This window comes from Acyrthosiphon pisum, chromosome A1 (assembly GCF_005508785.2).
Source record: "Acyrthosiphon pisum isolate AL4f chromosome A1, pea_aphid_22Mar2018_4r6ur, whole genome shotgun sequence".
Classification (NCBI taxonomy): domain Eukaryota; kingdom Metazoa; phylum Arthropoda; class Insecta; order Hemiptera; family Aphididae; genus Acyrthosiphon; species Acyrthosiphon pisum.
In genome coordinates, this window is record NC_042494.1 from 104,125,214 (window position 1) to 104,141,500 (window position 16,287).

At 27.8% G+C, this 16,287-nt stretch overlaps 1 long non-coding RNA gene across 1 annotated transcript; it reads right to left on the reverse strand.

Moving 5' to 3' along the window:
* Positions 1-6,600: 6,600 nt before the first annotated feature.
* Positions 6,601-12,622, reverse strand: LOC107884539. The gene is made up of 3 exons (XR_001679990.2): positions 12,044-12,622; positions 7,433-7,513; positions 6,601-7,184 (listed from the first exon to the last, which is right to left on the reverse strand). It is a non-coding gene; the product is annotated as an uncharacterized LOC107884539 (long non-coding RNA).
* Between the last annotated feature and the right edge of the window lie 3,665 nt (positions 12,623-16,287).

Sequence of the window (16,287 nt, forward strand, 5' to 3'; positions counted from 1 at the left end):
GGGCGCAATAAGAAAGGATTTTTGGAAATTCCACCTCTAAAGGGGGAAAAAAGTGGTTGAACGAATACAACAATGGCGCCTTCTATCAAGCAATATTTTATTTAATATACAATATTGGTTTTAAAATATTAAACGTACATACTTGATATTTGGAATAGTGGTTTCTTTATTGATCTAGATGTGCAATAAGAAAGGATTTTCTGATATTCATATTTTAAAGAGGTGGTCAAACAGGGAAACATGTTTGGGATTTTTTTTTGTTTATTAATGGTTGCTTTTGGTTACAGGTTATAATATATACGAATTATTTCACAAAGCTAGGTACAATTACACCGATTTGTCCGTAAAAATAAAATGAAATAAATTAAAATAAAGTAACCCCCAAAATCTATTAATATATAAATATTAAATGCTCCTAAAAATGCGGATGATAAATTATGACTTTAATACTATTTTAGGTAGGTACCTACACTGTATAAATATTTTTTTGAACTACAAAGGTAAAGGTAATAATATTATAGTAATATAGGTGTTATTTTATCACCTACCTCGCTGTGTCCGCAATCTACGGCAGGCCTATCTGATTATAATATATTGTTGTCTGTTCACATAGGTAACCATAATAAGCGAGTCTCACGGGCAACGCCATGCGGGATGGCTAAAAATTAAAATATAATATGATATAATATAATATGATTTGGCTTCCATATGCTTTATGCACAGCGAATTTTACCCAAAAGGAGTTAATTAATCAAATTTTTTTCAGGATTATTCAGCTAGTAATATATATAGCTAGACAGCTACCTATAATCAGCTATTATAGGTATGGTCTTTGCAACGTTTCGACCTGCGTAATTTTGATAAGATGTACGATACATTCGAGTGCCTACTTGTCTATGTTAATCTAGGTACCTACCTAGCTTAATATATATTAAATTTATATATTACTGCTAATTACAATGAATAATTATATCAATTTTACACATCGGTACTTATAGTTATTAACTCGTCAACTCGATAAACTGGGATCTTCTATGATATTAAATTGTTTGCATTTCGCCATTTTAAAATAGGTTAGTACATCACGTGCGTGTCGCCGTACATAGCGGTACCTGTAATATGTATTATAGCTATATAATTGACTTCTGATAATATTATTGTTTTCCGGGAACTGACGTAGGTAGCCAAAACAATGACGTAGAATGTATATACTAACAAAATAGTTAGTTAAGTGTCAGGCTTGAACACTACATATTATTATTTTGTTGTCTCTATTTATCAGCCCAGAGTTGAATAACCCACGCTAGTCTTTCCACAGTCAGGACTCAGGACTTAGGATAGTAATATGATATTACTTTATAGTTATGAATTTTGATATAAGATTTTTTTTGAAATAAAGTTCTTATGTTGGTAATTAATTATATATATAAAACAGTGGAATTTATTAAATACCTATACAATGTAATATGTATATAATATGGTATATACTTAAATGTAAAATAGGTGTGAATAATAAAATACAAAATAATATAATCTATAAATATAATTAAATTTATAAGCAAAAATAAAATATCAAGTCTTAACAGTTTATATTTTAATATTTTCTTTCTTGATTTTTGTGAAACAAAAACGAATTCAATCATATCAAATTAATCTTATTTTTTTCAGAGTATATAATCTCAATGCTGCAGATCGATATCGATCACAAGTTCTAATAAGTTGTCCCTTTGGATGTTCTTTCCCTATTTAAAATTGAACATTTTACTTTACGTTGTGCTAATGAACTATAATATATAATGCATATCATATATATAAAAATCCCGTGTCACAATGTTTGTCCGGGATGAACTCCGAAACTACTGAACCGATCTTGATGACATTTTTTACACTGTGTGTAATTTGGTCCAACCTAAAATATGGGATAGTTTTTATCTCGATTAAGGCCCTCAATATTTTTATAACGAATATTAAATAATCGAATTGAACAAAGTTTGAATCATATAGAGTTGGTACATGTTTTAATGAGCAACGAAGTGAACGGGATCAGCTATAATATATATACAATTTATGAGTTTTTGAGTCCTTGAACTTATACTTATAAGTTATATTATTGCCAATTGATTTCACCTGAGGTAACTTTTTCCCGGGCATCGCCGGTTGGGACAGCTAGTAATATATAATATTCATTATGCACGGTAGTCGTGTTTGTAGGATTTCTTAAAACAAAATAAAATAAATTATATATTTTCTTCAAATAAAAAATGTGTGTGGAGTAATTTTTTTAACGTGACCGTAAATATTATTCATGTACTTAAATTTACATACTTATATTATAGGTACATATTATTTACATGTAACTATATATATATTTATTTACTTAGGTGCATACCTAAGTAACATAATACCTATCTATTTTGGTTTCTTTTTTTCCAGTCTTGGAATCTTTCTTATATTAATCTGTATTCATACTAAATTCTCACAGTATTTTTTTAATAGAAGACTATTTAGGTACCTATTTGTGTTAATTTCATATTCTCAACAAAAATATTTTGTATTCAAAATTAAGATGTATTATTATCATACAGAAAAAAATATATTAACTACTATGGAGTATTGGAATATTGAATGCAACAGCTTATTATTCACACTATTTAAGTACCTACTTTTAGTTTTGATAATCGAAATTGTAGCATAGTGCCGACATAATATTATTATGGATACCAATAAGGCAATAAACTATAAAGGTACCCACTGTACGTCTGTACCGTCTGTATATTCTTTACTCTATGGTCTGTACTATATTATATCTCTATATATATTATATTATATACACTGTGACCTGTTATTTGCTCTATTTCACTATAATATTATCTACTTATTTAAATAGGTACTTATGAATAATTAATTGTTGGTTCAAATGTTCAATATTCGACATTTATAGATCAACCATTTTCAGAATAAGAAGTTAAATACATAATAATATTATATATAGGTTCAAGGTTATTATTTAAAAGACATAATATAATCCAGCTGATTCACAAAAAAAAGAAGTTGCCTGTGTGATAGAATTTTATACTATCGAATTTTGTGTGATTAGAAACTGCTGCTATTATTTTATAAATAATAATTATATTTTCTATATAATATACTAATCCACCCATAATTATTATCATGAGATTATAATATTTGTATTCTGCGGACTGATAATCTGATGAAACACAATATTTTTCTTTTGGGCATTGTTCAAAATTGAGCTCTGCGTGTGTTATAATATAAAGTTTTGATTATATCATATTATCCTACACTCGAAATGACTAACGACGTTTTTAAGTTCGATTTTTGACAACATTTATCATACATTTCAACATTTGTAATTAAAAATTTATAAAATGTTCAAATTTTATAGCTAAGGATTGAAACCTTACAAGGTTCCACGTAAGTAGGTTATTCTGTAACCAAACAAATCTCAAAAATATAAAACACAGTTTTTTTAAAATGTTATTTTATGTTCCAATTTGGACGAAATTATTACATATTAAATAACCAAGAACAACGATTTTAGTTATTTTGGTGTAATTTTATAATATTAATTTAACTTACAGGCTACTGTATAAATAATAAGTAATAACAATTATAGGTAGAACCATTATAGATATATATATAAAATATTCACACTGACAAATCATCTCCGCTCAGAATCATTTTTCGTATACAATGATAATATTATTATATCATTGAATTCAAATTAAATACCATCCATTATATACAGTAACCTACCTATATAGTGACTTGTAACCCACTGTACAACAAAGTAACATCCACTCACCCACCTTTTTTTTCACTTTCGACCCACCGAAGTCCAAAGTACTAATTTCCTTCTAGAAATCGCTCTCAATGTTGAAGTTTGAAGCATTTTTAGTTTTTACTACTTCTAAAAGCAATGTCAGACGCACACATATACATGCGCAAAGGTCAAAACATATACATCATTGTAAAACCAATACATTCATCGCTTCGCTCAAAACCTAAGGTCCTAGGCCCCGGTCTTGAAGAGCTCTGCACATAGATAAAGAAGTATATGTTTTTGAAATTTTTTTTTTTATTCAAGTAGGTACCTCTATATTTTGTTATAAATGTCAAAGATGTTTTTTAAAAGATGTCCATTGCCTACATACGCGTGAATGCGTGAATAATGGTTGTAATGACGGATGTATATAAATTTCTTACTAGAGACCGTGATGCGATAGAGAGGGTGAAGAAGTGATTGGAGAGGAGTGCAGTGAGAATGATTGTAAAATAAGTATCGTTTTGTGTTTATTTACCTGGCTATCTAATTTCCCGTTATATATTATACTTACTATGTTTATGTAGCATGTACGAAAACCTGACTAACCCACTTCTGATTTTTTTTATTACGTCGTGGCGGTGTCATCATTATTATATGCGACGGGAAGTCTCATAGCTAGGGCACACGATAACTATAATACCTAACCTAGTGTAGTGAAATACAATATATTAATAGGTATTAGCCATTACTATTAGGTACTATACAATTTGTGTTATTCTTATTTCACCTTCTTAATCCATACTAATCTCAACAAGTTAGGGGATTTTAAAAATGTATATTATATTCATATTTATTGAGTGTACCTATTATTATATATATCATCCCCCCCCCTATCAAAATTCCTAAATACGCGACTGGGTACTACCAAACTATATTTTATAATCAATTAATATTTTATAATAAAATACTACTTACTAAGGACATTTACCCCCCTACAATTTTTTTAAAAAGTTTACTATTTATATTATATTATTATTCAACATAAAATTATTTTTTTTGGCTATTGTCTAATATTTTCAAATATTTTCATAAATATAATAAATTATATGTGTATATTTTAGAGCAACTGAACTACTTTAATCAAATTTACAAGTAATTATTTAATTCAAAATTGTTAAATATCCAAAATGGTAGTTTTAACAAAAAAAAAAAAACAAAAAGTGGGCAAGTAGGTGTCGCTCTGCTGTACAGTAGGTTACCATCAAATTCATCGCTCCACTCATAGTCTATAATATGAATAAAGGCTAAAAAATATGTGTTTGAAAATAACAAAATAATCAGAAATCAAATGTTTTTTTTACAAAATGTATCATTTTGTGTCGGAATTTTTAGCCATTTTTATTTTATTAATTATGTTTTATTTTATACTTGTTTTTTTTTTTTTAATTTTATTTTTTCTAGTAGTTCAGTTGATCAATCATATACATTTATAATTTATTATTATAATTATATTCTATTATATTTATGAAAATAATAAAATATTATTAAATTCAATATAATTAGTCAGTAATAAACTTTTAAAAAAAATGAGGAAAATTTCCACATTAAAAATATATCGGGGAGGGGAATGTCCTATTAGATCGAAAACAGACAAGGGAAAATGTCCATTTACCATTTTGAATTTATATACCTAATAATTTACTATACGCGTATATCTATTGTTATAGGCATCTACCTACTTATGTGCTTACATTTTTTAGAAAACTTAAACAGATAGCTTTTTGGTCGGACCGATTTTTCTAAAGCAAATAGGTAATAGTAAAATAAATTATTCAATATAGTCGCTAAAATAAACTTTAGAATTTTTAAAATTTAATTAAATTACATGATACATCTTTAAATAAGATAATAATAATAAGTAATAACAATAACAATCATTAAAAGTCATACAATATATTGTATAGCTCATTTTAAAAATATTTGATATTCGCTAAGACATGACAATTGTTATACTCATAAAATATAGTCGAGATATGCAATAAATACACATCAACTAGTGTACAGGTCAGTCAAAACACCGCGGCAAAATAAGTGTGGGAGGTTAATAAATAAAAGGGGCCTCGGTGTGCAGACCTGTGTACAAATTCACACTGCACACCTAGTTGCTTTTCTGCATTCTGTAGTGATATTGACATTATTTTCTCAACTCCATACGTATATTCTATTATTATTTTTTTTCATTCAAAAATGTTGAATTTGGAGATTACTAATATATTTTTTTTAAAGAACTTTTGTAATAATTGCATAGTGCTACCATCTACTTTAAACATCATGAGTGCACCACCAAACATTTTACCCACAAGCTGCCTATATAACTGCGTTGCTATATTATAAAAATAAATTAAAACAAAATCCAAGTATCTTTCAAAATTTTGAAATTGAAAAATTCAAGAAAAAAATTAAGTAGGTATTTTTCTATATGACTATTCTATATGACTTTTCTATAATGACGCTGGCACTGTCGCCCGTCTCCTGCATATAGCATACTGCTCAGAAATCTTATAGATTTCATCCAATTTTTATAGTTTATTTCATGGAACATTACCCCCCCCCCCCCCCGGTCCCAACCATTGGAGCACGCCAATGAACGGGGCGCTAGTGTTGTAATGCCTAGGGGCGGAAAAATGGCAAGTCCGCCCCTGCTTGTATAATATAGAAAATTAAACAATTAATGGAAAACATAATATATACCTTACAAAAAGTTTTTTAATTGCATTGGTAACTAAAATAATACAAGCACAAGTGTACTAAATCATACACTTTAAAGTCCAGATTTGAACAAAAAAATTTTTTTATGTTATTTACAATTAAAAAGTTACACAATTTTTAGACATTTCAGGTTCACAAATTAAAGATACAGGAATCAGATAGGACTGAGACATACAAAAAAGCTATCTTATAAAGTTTCTCGGTGTTAGAGGGTAAAGCCGTGTTAGATGTGGGAGCAAGCATCGGAATACTGTCCATATTCTAGGCTGGAGCCACAACAGTTGACAAAATCACAGCACAGCTATATATAACCATTGTTAAGAAGAGTGAAATTTATCAAGGAGTTTGTTTTTGGTTTGATGTACAGTTCCCAACTACTGATACCACTCTGAGCACTTCACCGTGATCGCCAATAACACATTGGAAACAAACCATCATAGTACTGCCTACACAAATGAAGGTGACGCTGTAATGTTCAATGTACAACTCCAACGCAACAGTCCGAATTTAAGGCATTACAGTATTAATCTGGAAATTCTGGACTCTCGACATAAAAGACACATCCAAATCCATGAGATTGCAATCAAATAAAATGCAAAAATATTACAGATGATAAGGATCCAAATGGCTAAAATGAAGACAGATCATAAATTATTATAGTATTTAATATATATGATTGTTTAATTATATAATGTAATTTAAAAAAAATATAATATCATTTTAACTAAACTTTTATAAAAAAATAAAAGATATAAACTGTTTTTAATATTTTTGTCTAAATTGAAATGATGCCTAAGAAAATGTTGGTGAATAAAATTTTTTTCTGGTCTTAAATACTCTGTAGTCTGTAGCACAGATAAATAGTTTTTTAGTAACCTTAGGTTGCTGCTGATCCACAACTCAAGAATGTTTTTTTGCTGATTTATTCCTCATTTTTTATTTCCATTTAAAATCTTCCTATAAAATAAATAAATTAGTTAGTAACAATAATAACAATGAATCAAATAGTTTAAATTAGTATTCTTTAAAATATTTATTAATGCTTAATACCTACAAATGATGAAAAATCTTTTTAATAAATAATAGTATTTTTAACTATAATATTATAAACTAAGTTGATGAGGGGATATATGGATGGCAAAGCCTTATTATTTTAAAGCAATTTTAGCCTGACAATTGATGTAATATAGGTATTATAGTTGCCTAATTATTTATTATTATAAAAATATTCATAAAAAATTTGACTTTTTTTCTTTTATTATAATCAAAATAGCTCCAACCTTTATATCAACATATTTTTTCTTTTTAAATCATTAAAAATAGGTATAAGTTTTTTATATTTAATAATATGTTGATTGATTTACATGCAATGGATACAGAAAACTACTAATTTTTAATTATTTTAATGAATTTATAATATATATTATAAACTTAGGTAAAAGTGAATTGTCCATAATTCATATTATGCTGTGTAAAAAGAAATATTAGTTATATCAGTATTTAGTACTATTTTTTTTCTTAATTTGGAGGTACCTATATAAATGGTTTATAGACATTTTATAGTGACCCAATAATTGATCAACAAAACCAAATTTGTATGACATCATTAATTATAATATGTAGTCAAGTTAAATTTTAACTATTTAAACATTGACTATGCTATTTATACTATTTATAAACTAAATTAATTTTTGTTTTTATAACTTATATACAAAAAAAATAGAGTCTCTTTTATAAACCGTGCAAAACAAAACTATGTACCTGAGTACATTAGATTATATTACAAACAAAATAAATTTAATATTTGGAACAAATTCACTTTAACTAACCAGCATTTATTTTTTTGAAACATACATAGGTATTGAGTGAAGAACGATGGTGCAAAAACAAATTTGCGGAAATCATTATTTTGAAAATGTATATCCATCCAAAGTTTGCGATTTTACGTTTATACGCATACGCACAACTCTGTGCTTTACTGCCACGCGCAACGCCTATAATGAATTTTTATTTTTTAAAGTATTTTAACGAGTTAAGAATAGATATTGGTGAAATCAGCGGTTCATTCTGTTTATCCGGACACCCTTTTTAAAATTTTTTTGTGTTAACGTATGTATCGAAATGTGCAGTAAAGTACGCATAGGCGGAGATTTGATTGGATTTTTGTGGTGGCTTAAACTTTTCTTTGCAAACACACCCCCTCACTAATATCAATATTACCTTCAGTACGCATTAACTACTAAATTACTAAATGACAACACTATACTAAATACGCATTACCAACTACAAAATATGCACTTTAAAAATCATTGATTTATAATAGGTACAATAAATATTTTATCATTTTAGTATAATAAACCTATTTTGATTAGCAAATATATCAATAACGTTCTCAATACTGATATTGATATCTTTTTCAATGTATATAATATTGAAGTTATTAAATTTTTCTTGCAGCATACTCGTACGTAGCCATGTCTTAAATTTGTGCATTGCAAAAAAGCTTCGTTCACATGTAGCCTAGTTGATAGGTATTGTTATATGGCTTGTGTACAACACACTTTAAGAAATATTTTGTTAACTACAAAATTCCAAGATTAATTTGTCCAGTATTAATAGTAGGTACTTTAACATTTTATACTTTAAAAAATGTTTATTAATTTTGGGGGGCTAAGTCCACCCCAAACACCCCTTTCCCAATCTCTGCCTATGAAAGTACGGTTTAAGGTACGTCTAATCACAGTACTATAATGCGTGTAAACGTAAAATAGAAAACTTTGAAAGGGTGTAACTTTCAAAATAATGATTACCTACCGAAAATTGTTTTTTGCACCATCGTTCTTAACTTATAGAAATATGTGTTTCAAAAAAAAAAAAAATTTAAAAATGCTGGATAACTAATGTGAATTTATACCAAATATATTATGATATAAAATGTATCGGTATACTGAATAGTAAATTGTGTGGAATTTTAAAGCAAAATTTAATATTTTTGTTTATAAATAAAATTACTTTTAGGATTATCGATAAAATAGTACGTCTATTCACATTTCCCAGCTACCACTCACCACTGTACTTAAAAAATTTAGTATTTATTAGGTATATTTGTTTAGTATTTTGTGTGTAAAAAAATGTCTATTCCCCCCCCCCCCCCAAGACAAATTCCTAATTACGCCACTGTAAGTTACATTTTTATCTTATATCCATAGACTTAAAGAAATAGACGGAATTAATTACCCAGAGGTCTGGGAGCGCCGGTGGTGCCAGACGGATTAGATAGCCCGAGTTTTATCATTAAAGTGAGAGAAATTGTACTGTTCAGAGGACTGCCTTTACAGGAGGATAGCTTTTACAGCGACCGATCCTCGTAACAAGCTCCACCCACTTGCACGTGGGTTTCCTACCTAATGTTCCGTCTATTTCTATAAGTCTAGCTTATATCTTATATATCTTAGTCCGAGACTCGACCGATGATGACCGTATATTTTATATATATCTTAGGTATGCACGGTTATCTACAACACGAAGTTATCTTACGTAATTGACTTTAATAAACCCTCTATAAAGTATACTTTCCCTTCTCACAGACCCTATAAATAAACTTACAATGAATTAACCCAAAATTATTAACAAAACCAATTTATCAATATCCAAGATATTATGTAACTCGCTAGTCCCTACAATTAAATAATATAAAAATAACTACAAAAATAACATTATCTGTATATTTTCTTCTCTCTCCCTCAGTTTTTGTATAATGCATACACTATTATAACTACGAATTAGGAAAAAAAATTCTCGAAAAAAAAATGCCATTACTGTTGGATACAGACAACCGTTAAAAATAATAATTAATAAAAATAAAAAATATTTAATTTGAATGATATATATTATAATAATATTACCTTGGTCAGATAGCTTGCTTGAACGGATATGGGTATTACCCTTTAGTAAAAATAGTACAGTCAATGGCGCCCTAATATAACCCCCATAAGCTTTTTCTGGGTCAATTACCATAATCGCTATTGACGATTTTAATGACCTAAAAATTCTATATAATCGTAAATAATGCGCTAAATGATTGTCTTATTTTATTATAAAAATCATATAAAAGCATGCAAGTACAAATTTTAAAATAAAATTTTAAATTAAAATTTTAAAAAACTTCAAAATGGCCCAAACATTTCAAAATGCAAAAAATTACCTTAAAATTTAGAATCGTCAAAAATGTGTGCATGTTATAAAACGAGTATCGCGTAGCTAGATTCGGAAAACAATGCAAAGTGTATCTAAATCACAACATCGATCATTACTTATTTACCTATGTAATATAAATATCGCAAAATACTTAAATATTTTTTAAATTAAAAATAAAAACTTTTTTTACCAAGCGATTTTTATTATATACTCGTAAATGAAAGTCAGAACTAAGAATGTTGCGTTTATATAGATTTATGACATGTAGTTGATGGGAGCCAAGTTCAGTATTGCAATGTCAACCAAGTTTTTACCTTTTGGATAAAAAAAATTAAATGTTTATAGATAGCATATAAAATTTCAACTTTTCTAGCTAGAAACATTTAATTTTATAAATTACCTAAAATTATCAAATCAATCGTAAAATTGTATTTATTAAAAATATGCATTTGCTAATTTAAAATTAATGCTGTAAGATAAAGTTCTAACTAACTATATGTGTATAATTCATAAACCAATTTTACTTACATTCCCTACATTTCTCTATAAAAGAAAACATGTCACTATAATAATACTTTATCACTAATAGGAATTTAGGATAGCAAAACAAAAAATTTAAAAATTTAAATATTTTGCACTTCCCTTGACACATTCCTGCGGACGACCTTGAGTACAGTAAGTAGAATCTCAATTTGACAAATATAACAGTGAAATTAAATAATATATAATGTTTAAAATGAGTTAATATTTTTAAGTATTAATAAGTAATATACTACAAATATCAATTTTATAATAATATAGAAATAACATTATCTATAATAGATGAGAAAAAGTAATAACACTACATTCATTTATATTCAGTAGGAGGTAATTTTGATGACTCCAAGTAACAAATTTGTCTAGATTTTACTGTAAAATGAATGTATCAGTTGGATACTTTTAAGAGTCCAACATATTTAATATTTATTATTATATAATTTTGATTTTTGATCGGAAACGGTATACTTAACTACTCGTATACGAAATCTATATTCATGAAAAGTTATCCATTGACCATTTCACGAAAAGGTAAATAAATATAGGTACTTACTGCGTGTCTACAAATATATAAATACCTATTTGCTTTGGGGATTTTTTTCCAATTACCATACTTACAGCCTAATGCCTATATTATTATATGTTATTTCAGATAGTTATAATTTAATAATTATTAGACTAATCTATTTTTAATGTTGAGCTGTAATAGTTTTTAAACTTGAAGCTTTATAATAAACAATAAAAAAATCTTACTTAATGGTGGCAACGAGGGCGATGTCACACAATATAATAATGTATGAACGCAGAATAATGGCACACTTAAGACCGAATGTAGCGAAATGCTATTCGTACGAACGCACACTGTGGTAAAACGATATTGGCCATTGACGTCGTCGAGAGAACGCACGAGTCTCGACCATGGACGGACGCGTAGAACGGTCGACGGCAAAGGCCAAGTCGACCGGCTGAACAGCGTTCGTTACGAACAATAAAAGAGCGCGTTAAGGCACAACACGAAACCGGGCAGCGGACGACAGCCACGCGGTTTCAAAAAATTCAAAAACACGACGCTGGTGCCGAACCCGAACCGACGCATGATGCTCTCGCCTCGAGTAGTCGAGAAACACAAAACCGTGACAAAATATACAGGTATATTGAAGTATGTCTTTCATTCAGACAATTTTCTGCGAAGATATGGTGTATGGTATACTTCTCATTGGTCCAGAATCGATCACATGACTTATCAAATAAGCGGGGGCGGATAGTCCAATCGGGAAATCGGGAATCTTCCAGATGGGTCGGCCCTTGTGTGGGTCGCATTATAATAATTATATGATATTTAAAAAAAAGTTATTTTTTTATAAAATTAACATAGAAATATTATTTCAATATTTTGAGATCATAAATGAATACATGCAAAATAATAAATACTAATAGAATAATATAGGCATTACAAATGTGTTAGTCCAGAAAAGAAATCATATTAAATTCATAATATATAATCATATTCTATATATTATATTATAATAATTAATAGACAAAAAGAAAAGGTAATTAATGATTGTGATTTGTGGTTAAAAATAAAATTGTGTTATTATACAGTATTACAGTAAAGACAATATAGATATATTAAGACTTAAATATAATAAAATGTATTTCCATAAAAGGTTAACGTATTCATAGTCGATACTTAAGAATAAGTATTGCTTAAGTTAATTTTGATAATTTAAAAAGTAAAAATTTGTGATAATCACTAAAAGCAATATTTAAAGTAGATAGGCCGACCAACCTTAATTTAAGTAATACTTTTCTTTTCTTAAGCCAAGGTCACGTTTATGAATTTTATTAGGGTCATGAGTAGGTATAGCTTAAATGTTAAGCTTGAATGGCATCGACTATGAATACGGCCCTTAGAAAATGTAATTAACTTTTAACTACTATAAAAATGTTAATATATGTTTATATCTATATTATGGTTACAAAATATTCAGGGATATATTCTGTAAATATTGAACTATGTACTATAACTATGTTCAAGTTCGGAACAGCTTATAAACCCTATCCGACTAGCCCAAGACTGTTATAGTTATTAAATATTTTACTAATAGGAAAAAAGACCAAACAAATTTTAAAATTGTAAATTAAGGAATACTTCATAATGTACTTGTTAAAGGCAAAAAAAATCCGTTTTGGGGGAGTAAAAAACACACGGATAAAAAATCCACCAAATAAAATTTAAATTTAAATAAATGTATTGATTAATATGTTAATATTACTTTTAAATTTTAATTATTGACGTTTTTTTTGGTATAAATGTAATAAATATGAGTTAGAAAAATAAAATCACAAGTAAAAATTGTGTTATGACGACTAACCTGTTCATCTTTCCAATTAAACCAAGTATACCTATAAGTTAACAACATAGATAATAATATTATAATTATTTTTTGAGTTAATTAACAGTATAATCAACGATATATTTTAAAAATATAAAATACTACCGTACAATTGTACGCATAGGCGCAAATAGGGGGGGCTTTATGGGGCTAAGCCCCCCCCCAAAAAAAATGCCCATAGCCCTCCCAAGCATTTCCTACATTTTGTTTTAAGCTTATTCAATATTATCAAAGTAAGGCCCTATTAGCCCTATTAGCCCCTCCCAAATCTCAAACGCTACTTGCGCCTATGATTGTACGACATGGACTTTTCTTTCAGGGTTTTTTTCCCGTGGCCGTTTTTTTCAACTACCATAAGTGATAAGTATATCTTAAAAAGTGTCTACCGAAATTGGTCAACTCATTACTCTCAGATTCGATTTTTAGACTTAAAGCTGTAGTATTTGTAGATATAAATTAGATTTGGTTCTTATATTTTAAAAAATGCCGATGTGTTCGTTCGAAGGGTATTTCAGTAGAAGTAGCCAAATAGGAAAAAATATTTTAGAAAACCTACAAATGTTGATCTTCATCATTCCCTAAAGACCCCGAGATAAAATTAAACTTGGATCTAATGATACGAAAGTTAATTTTGAAACTGGTACCTACCTATTAAGAATAATTTATTTTTGAAATTTTGTCTATAATAGACCTAATTACTAAAATATAGGTCTATGGTGTCTACCTATACATAATATTTTGTATATTATAAATTCAGGTATGGTATGCAGTAATCATTTTCATAGGCGAAACTACGGGTCAGGCCAGTCAGGCCATGGCCTGACCTAATACTGACTAAGAATTTGTAAATATTATATTTTTATAATTATTTAGGCATTGTAAATAATATATTTATACATGTAAACGTACATTGTTAACATTTCTTAAATTAAATTGTACACACTACACTATGAAAATAATAATACAATTTATTTTTAACATTGATTATGGAAATATGGAGTCGTATAGTCTATTCTATGTACTCGAATAATCGGTTTAATCAGTTATTGTTTAATTTAGACATTTGACGTTTATTTTTATATTATAGCAACTAGCAAGTAATAGTTAATTTTACGTAACAAGTCGCCAGTCGGTAATATCTATTACGAGGTGACTGGTGATATACGATATACTTACCCGTAGACAATTATTGTCGAATATACGTACTGTGATATTTTCATATTATTTCTTTTATTATAAATTCATATTTTTATTTTTTATCATTGACCAGCTACAGCGATCGTTCACAAGATTCTTACGTTTAACATTAGAAAATCATGGAGAGGTAATTATTAATTAGAATATTTTTTTTATAGATAGAGGATAAGTCAAATATTTTAATTATTATTTAAAATATAATACCATATTAATAATTATTATTTAACACATTAGTACATCCCCAAACAATTTATTTATTATTAACCACCGTTAGTCGCATCGCTGTCTAAAAGGCTGGGCATTTATAATTTTTCAAATTACTCATTGTAAGTAATTTACATTATTTCGTGTACTTTAATACCTTCAATGTCCAAGTCAAGCTATCATTTAATGCTATTTAAAACAATTATATTGAATTGATGGGTATTTTTAAAGTCACAAACCTGTCAAAAAGACCGTGTGCGATTAAACTCGGAATTAATTTTGTTCAATATTATTTTCGTCAGTGATTATTTTTTTTGATACAAAAAAAACCATCATAATCGTTTATGGTTTATTATTATAAATGTATTAATTATTATAATTTTTATTTATTATTAAATAATTAAATTGTAAAGAAATATTCATTATATAATGTACATTAAACAAAATTACTACCTAGTACCTACCTATATAAAGTTAATAGAAATTTTTTTTATATTTATCATTTGGCCTGCCGTAATAAAAGTGTCTAGTTTCGCCTATGATAATTTTTTTCTGATGGTCTTGCTGATAAGACATTAGTCCAAAGAATTGCTTGTCCTTCACCATTAACTAGCAAACAATTATTACTAAATGCAATTGCAATTCCATTGAGTCACTTGTGTATACTTGATAAGATATATCTTAATTAATTTTGCATAAGATTTACACATTTTTTATTAATCTATTTATCTATCTGTTTTGTATATTATTATTTAGTTATTAATTATTATATATAACGTTTACAGGGGCGTGCTCACGGGGGGGGGATGAGGGTGTCATATCCCCCCCCATGAACTTTTTTTATGCATTTATGTTTTATGCATCAAACAATTTCTAAACACAATATAATGTAATTTAGGAAATGGCTAAAGTTATCAACTTAAATCTATCGGTGAAAAGAATTACCAAAAGACCAACCAATCGTGCAAATCCTTTTACTGATTCTGATAATAATAAAATATCAGACATAAATGTTGAACATTATTATCGAACTACAATATTTAATCCATATTTGGATTTCTTTATTGCACATTTACCAAGAAAGATTTACTGCACACAAAACAATTTTTAAAGGTTTTTTTTTCTAACTAATATTAAATACTAATTATAATTTTTACTAATTTATAAATTTAAATCGGATTTGAGACTATTTATTTCAAA